Here is a 5,712-nt window from a genome sequence, read left to right as displayed (position 1 = left end):
GTTGATAAAGAGAACTCTTGTTGATTTATCATATTGATTTACAATCAACTTGTCTTAGATTGATTGTTTACTAAACCGGACCAAGGGGCTAAATTAGATTCAAATGGTTAGATGATATAGGGATGAATTGTATGCAATGAACATTTGTACAATCGTTGATAACTATGAACATAGAAGTCAAGTTTCAAGCCTTAGAACTAGCTAAGTTATCCGATTACAAATACAAGAACTATAGTGAAAAAGGAACCCTTGATCTTGTAATTGTGTTTGCATATTTACTAAAGAGAACTCTTGATGAATCTAATAGGTAACTTACACACATAATCATTCAATCAGGCCTTAATATCAAAACTTACATCCAATACTGAGGGTAAAAGATCTAGATGAACATTTCGTCTCTTTGATTTAATTCAAACTATCTTTACTTGCTTTATTTACAATTGTTTAAAACTAAAAATACCAAAAACAGTTCCTTTACTTATAAAACTAGAAATCCTCTTGATTCGCCCATCGTTAAAGGGCAAAACCAAAATATTTCGTACCTTTCAATTTCATTAACTTAGTTAATCATAATATAGTTTCTAATTGTAGTTTGATACGAACAATTGTCCTTGGAATGATACACGGACTAAACCATTATCTATACTACTACACGATCGGGTACATGCCCATAGTTGTGTAATAGTTCTAATAACCAGTATTTTTCCTAATATAAATCATATGACACGTTTTGCACATCAAGTTTTTGGCGCCGCTGCCGGGGACAGTTTTGTGTCAAAATAGAATTTTAACTAATTTGTGATTAAGTAGTTTCTTAATTTTTTTTTAAATTATTAATAGTCTTTTATTTTTAAACTTATAGAATCGGTGCGTTTAATAGTTTTGTTAGTTGTGTGATTGACAGATTTTAGGTTGCATATGCCACATACCCGAAGTTCAGATTCTCCATTACTTACACCGCTTACAGAACCTGATAGAAAGCTTGGCAGAATCCCAAAAGAATTACTTGAACTTTTTGAATCTTCATCAAAGCAAGAAACTTTCGATTCAGAATCAAGTACAACCAAGCCACGATATTCTAAATTTGGTGAACCCATTCATCCTCCATATTTTGAAATGGAATGAGAGGCAAGACCGGTGGTACCAAGACAATCAATGGCGGCCAAGATGAAGGCAACCCGAACCGGACAAGGAAGTGCAATTACTCAGACACCTGATGAGGTAAAATTTGAAATAAAAGGACCTATTCTCCAAATGATTAACAACAGATGTCAATTTGGTGGTGGTCCGAATGAATATGCAAACGAGCATATTCGTCTTTTTCAAGAGATATGTCTCCTATTCAAGCTTCAACCGGACACTGATTAAGCCATATTTTTAAGACTTTTCCCATGGACACTCCACGGAGAAGCACGGAGTTGGTTAGATTCATTGCCCGAGGCTACGATAGAAACTTGGGATGGTATGTTGGAAAAATTTATTAAGAAATATTTTCCAGCTTCTAAGTCCGCGAGACTCCAACAAGAAATTACCCAATTTTGTCAAAAGCCGATGGAAACCTTGTATGAAGCATGGAATCGATTTTCCAAAATGCTAAGAGGTTGTCCAAACCATGGTTTGGATACCTTCCAAAAAGTTCAAATCTTTTACAAGGGTTGTGATGTTGCAACCCGAATTTCCATTGATCAAGCGGCAGGAGGTTCACTCATGGACAAAACTGAGCAAGATGCTTATGAGATAATCGAAAAGCAAGTCGAATATTCTCATGAATGGCATCAAGAAAGACCCATGACCCGTTATGCTCAAGTCTCAAGCGCCGGTGCATATGATGACATTGGTTCTCTTAGCGTGAAGATAGATGGTGTTGCTCGAAACATGGAAAAGATCACCAAGGAAATCCATGGAATGAAGGTGGGGTGTGAATATTGTGGTGGTTTACATTTAGGAAAAGATTGTGATGCAGGTTTGACAATGGCTCAGAAAGAAGAAGTGACTTTCATAAGCTAAAGGAATAACAACCAATTTCAAGGAAGAGCCCAATTTAACCGAAACTTCAATAACCCTTACAACCCTCAAGGTCAAAATTCCAATTTCTAACAAGGGTCAAGTAGTGGGTTCCAACAACAAACTCCGGGTTTTTATCAAAAACCCTAACATGAAGAGAAAAAGTCAAATATGGAGAGTTTGTTGGAGAAGTTAATTGCATCGCAAACTCAACTTGTTACCAATATAAGCCAAACGAATGAGAAGAATGAGCAACAATTTAGAAACCAACAATCTTCCATTCAAGTATTGGAACAACAGAAGAGTAATCTAGCTAAATTAGTAAGCGAAAGAAAACTGGGGGAACTGCCAAGCAACACGCACTCTAATCCCCGAAACGAGCAAGCAAAAGCTATCACTACCCGAAGTGGAGTAACCTATGATCCACCAAGAATGCCAGAAGTCTCTGAATTTCGTGTTCCATTAATGAAAGATAATGAACCAGGTAGTGTAAATGAACCGGAGAAGGAGAAGGTGCCGGAAAATGTGGTTGAAGGTGTTGACAATGAGCATATAGACGGTCAATAAGACACGGTGCGAGTTAAACTGGTTGTTAAAGCGTATCAACCACCACTCCCATTCCCAAGAAAACAAAGATTAGAGAAGCTCGAGGAAGAAAAATCAAGATTCATGGAGCTCATCAAGAAAGTTAACGTAAATTTACCTTTTATTGATGTTATTGTAGGAATGCCTAAATATGCTCGATTCTTGAAGGACATGCTCACCAATCGAAAGAAGATGGAAAGCGTTTCATCGGTCACTTTAAATGCTAGATGTTCAGCGCTGGTGTCCAACACACTTCCCGAAAAGCTTCAAGATCCGGGTTGTTTCACTATTCCATGTCTAATGGGTGACCTTGATTGTATGAGGGCATTAGCCAATTTGGGGGCTAGTATAAAGTTAATGCCCTATTCGATTTACCTTAAATTAGCCCCTGGGGAAACTCAAGACCACACGAATGGCTATTCAACTAGCTGATCGCTCTATAAAATTCCCTCGAGGAATAATAGAGAATATGTTAGTTAAGACCGGAAATCTAATTTTTTCGGCAGACTTTGTGGTTTTAGACATGGAAGTTGATGAAAGAATACCAATTATTTTGGGTCGACCATTTTTAAATACAGCTAGATGTGTCATTGATGTTTATGACCAGCAGTTGACCCTTAGAATTGGTGAAGCTAGTGTGACTTTTGCAATTGACAAGTCATTGAAATATCCAGAATCTTCAGATGATACTTGTTATTTTATGCAAAGTATAGATTCGCATTATGAGTTCTTGCAGGAATTTCCCGAATCGGATGAAATAGGTGTATACGATTTGGCGAGTGGAGATGAAGAATTTCTTGAAGAAGAAATGGATGTGATGGCCACATTGATGGAAAATGGGTATGAACCAACTGAGGAGGAGTTAGAACAACTGAACAAGGATAGCGAGTATCGGAGTAAACCCTCAATAGAGGAACCTCCAATTTTGGAGCTTAAGCCGCTCCCTGATCATCTTGAGTACACTTTTCTTCAGGAAGATTCGAAGCTTCCGGTAATTATTTCCTCACTTCTTTCTAAACATGAAAAAGAACGCCTTGTTTCCTTTTTACAGGCCCACAAACAGGCTATTGCATGGAAAATCCATGATATAAAAGGAATTGGTCCTTCTTATTGCACTCACAAGATCTTAATGGAAGAAAATTCCAAGCCAGTGGTGCAACGTCAAAGGAGACTAAATCCTCATATGCAAGATGTTGTCAAGAAGGAAATCATTAAATTGCTAGATGTAGGTCTAATCTACCCAATATTAGATAGTCCGTGGATAAGCCCGATCCATTGTGTTCCTAAAAAGGGTGGTATAACTGTTACCACAAATGCTAAAGACGAGCTTATCATAACATGAACTATCACGGGGTGGCGAGTTTGTATTGATTATCATAAGTTAAACGATGCCACTAGAAAAGACCATTTTCTGCTACCATTCATTGATCAAATGTTAGAGAGACTAGTGGGAAATAGCTTTTATTGTTTCCTAGATGGTTTTTCGGGGTACTTTCAAATTCCCATCTCCCCCGAGGATCAAGAAAAGACTACCTTCACGTGTCCCTATAGCACCTTTTCATACCGCTGAATGCCCTTTGGTCTATGTGATGCTCCCGCAACATTCCAAAGGTGCATGATGGCCATTTTCCATGATATGGTTGAAGAATGCATGGAAGGATTCATGGATGACTTTTCAGTCTTCGGTGACACTTTCGATTCATGCCTTCTAAATTTGGAGAAAATGCTAATTAGGTGTGAGAAATCAAACTTAGTGCTAAATTGGGAGAAATGCCACTTTATGGTTAAAGAAGGCATTGTCTTGGGGCACAAAATCTCAAGTGTTGGTATTCAGGTGGATCCAGCAAAGGTTGACGTCATTGCCAACCTTCCACCTCCTTCAAATGTGAAGGGTGTGAGAAGTTTTCTTGGGCATGCCGGGTTTTACCGGCAATTTATTAAAGATTTTTCAAAAATTGCAATGCCATTGAATAAACTTCTCGAAAAAGATGCACCCTTTGTTTTCACAAGTGAATGCACTAAGGCATTCAACATTTTAAAACAAAAACTTGTTAACACACCAATAATCATAGCTCCAAATTGGTCATTACCATTCGAGCTAATGTGCGATGCATTGGATTTTGCAGTTGGTTCCGTTTTGGGCTAACGGGTTGAGAAACATTTTCAACCCATTTATTATGCAAGCAAGACTTTACAAGGAGCCCAATTGAACTACACAACAACAGAAAAAGAGCTCCTTGCTATCGTCTTTTCTTTTGAAAAATTCCGATCATATCTTGTCCTATCAAAGACAATTGTCTTCACCGATCATTCGACATTGAAATACCTTTTCTCTAAGCTGGATGCCAAACCTCGATTGCTAAGATGGGTCTTGCTCTTGCAAGAATTTGATATCGAGATTAAGGACAAGAAAGGTGCCGAAAATATCGCGGCTGACCATCTTTCTAGACTTGAAAATCCTAATCTTGAAGTACTCCATGAATCGAGTATTAAAGATGATTTTCCCGGTGAATGCCTCATGCGAGTAGAGAAGGTGGAAGACCCGTGGTATGTTGATTTTGCCAATTACATTGTTGGGGGTACCTAGAAACCGGTTGGTCACATCAGAAAAGGATGAAATTCTTTAGTGACCTAAAATACTATTTTTGGGAAGACCCTTATCTATTTAGGCGATGTGCGGATGGAGTTATTCGCAGGTACGTTTCGGGGAAGGAATGCACTCAAATTCTTCTTGAGTGTCACCTTGGTCCTACGGGTGGGCACTTTGGACCCCAAATTACGGGGAGGAAAGTTTACGAGGCCGGATTCTATTGGCAAACAATATTCAAAGATGCCCACGCCGTTTGTAAAGCTTGTGACGCGTGCCAACGGGCCGGTCAAATCACTAAACGGGATGAAATGCCTCAACAAAGCATCCAAGTATGCGAGGTGTTCGATGTTTGGGGAATTAACTTTATGGGGCCCTTTCCAAAGTCTCATTCTTATCTCTACATACTTGTTGCCATAGACTATGTTTCAAAATGGGCGGATACAAAACCTCTTCCAACAAATGATGGCCGAGTTGTAGTAACCTTTTTGATGGAACTTTTCTCAAGGTTTGGCACACCAAAAGCCCTTATCAGT

At 38.7% G+C, this 5,712-nt stretch overlaps 1 non-coding gene across 1 annotated transcript; it reads right to left on the bottom strand.

Annotated features, from left to right (window-relative positions):
* Positions 1-1,512: 1,512 nt before the first annotated feature.
* On the bottom strand, positions 1,513-1,619 carry LOC139895225 (small nucleolar RNA R71). The gene has a single exon (XR_011775686.1). It is a non-coding gene; the product is annotated as a small nucleolar RNA R71 (small nucleolar RNA).
* Positions 1,620-5,712: the final 4,093 nt, after the last annotated feature.

The sequence above is a fragment of the Rutidosis leptorrhynchoides genome, chromosome 2, assembly GCF_046630445.1.
Source record: "Rutidosis leptorrhynchoides isolate AG116_Rl617_1_P2 chromosome 2, CSIRO_AGI_Rlap_v1, whole genome shotgun sequence".
Taxonomy (NCBI): domain Eukaryota; kingdom Viridiplantae; phylum Streptophyta; class Magnoliopsida; order Asterales; family Asteraceae; genus Rutidosis; species Rutidosis leptorrhynchoides.
This window is presented reverse-complemented; position numbering and strand designations above follow the sequence as displayed.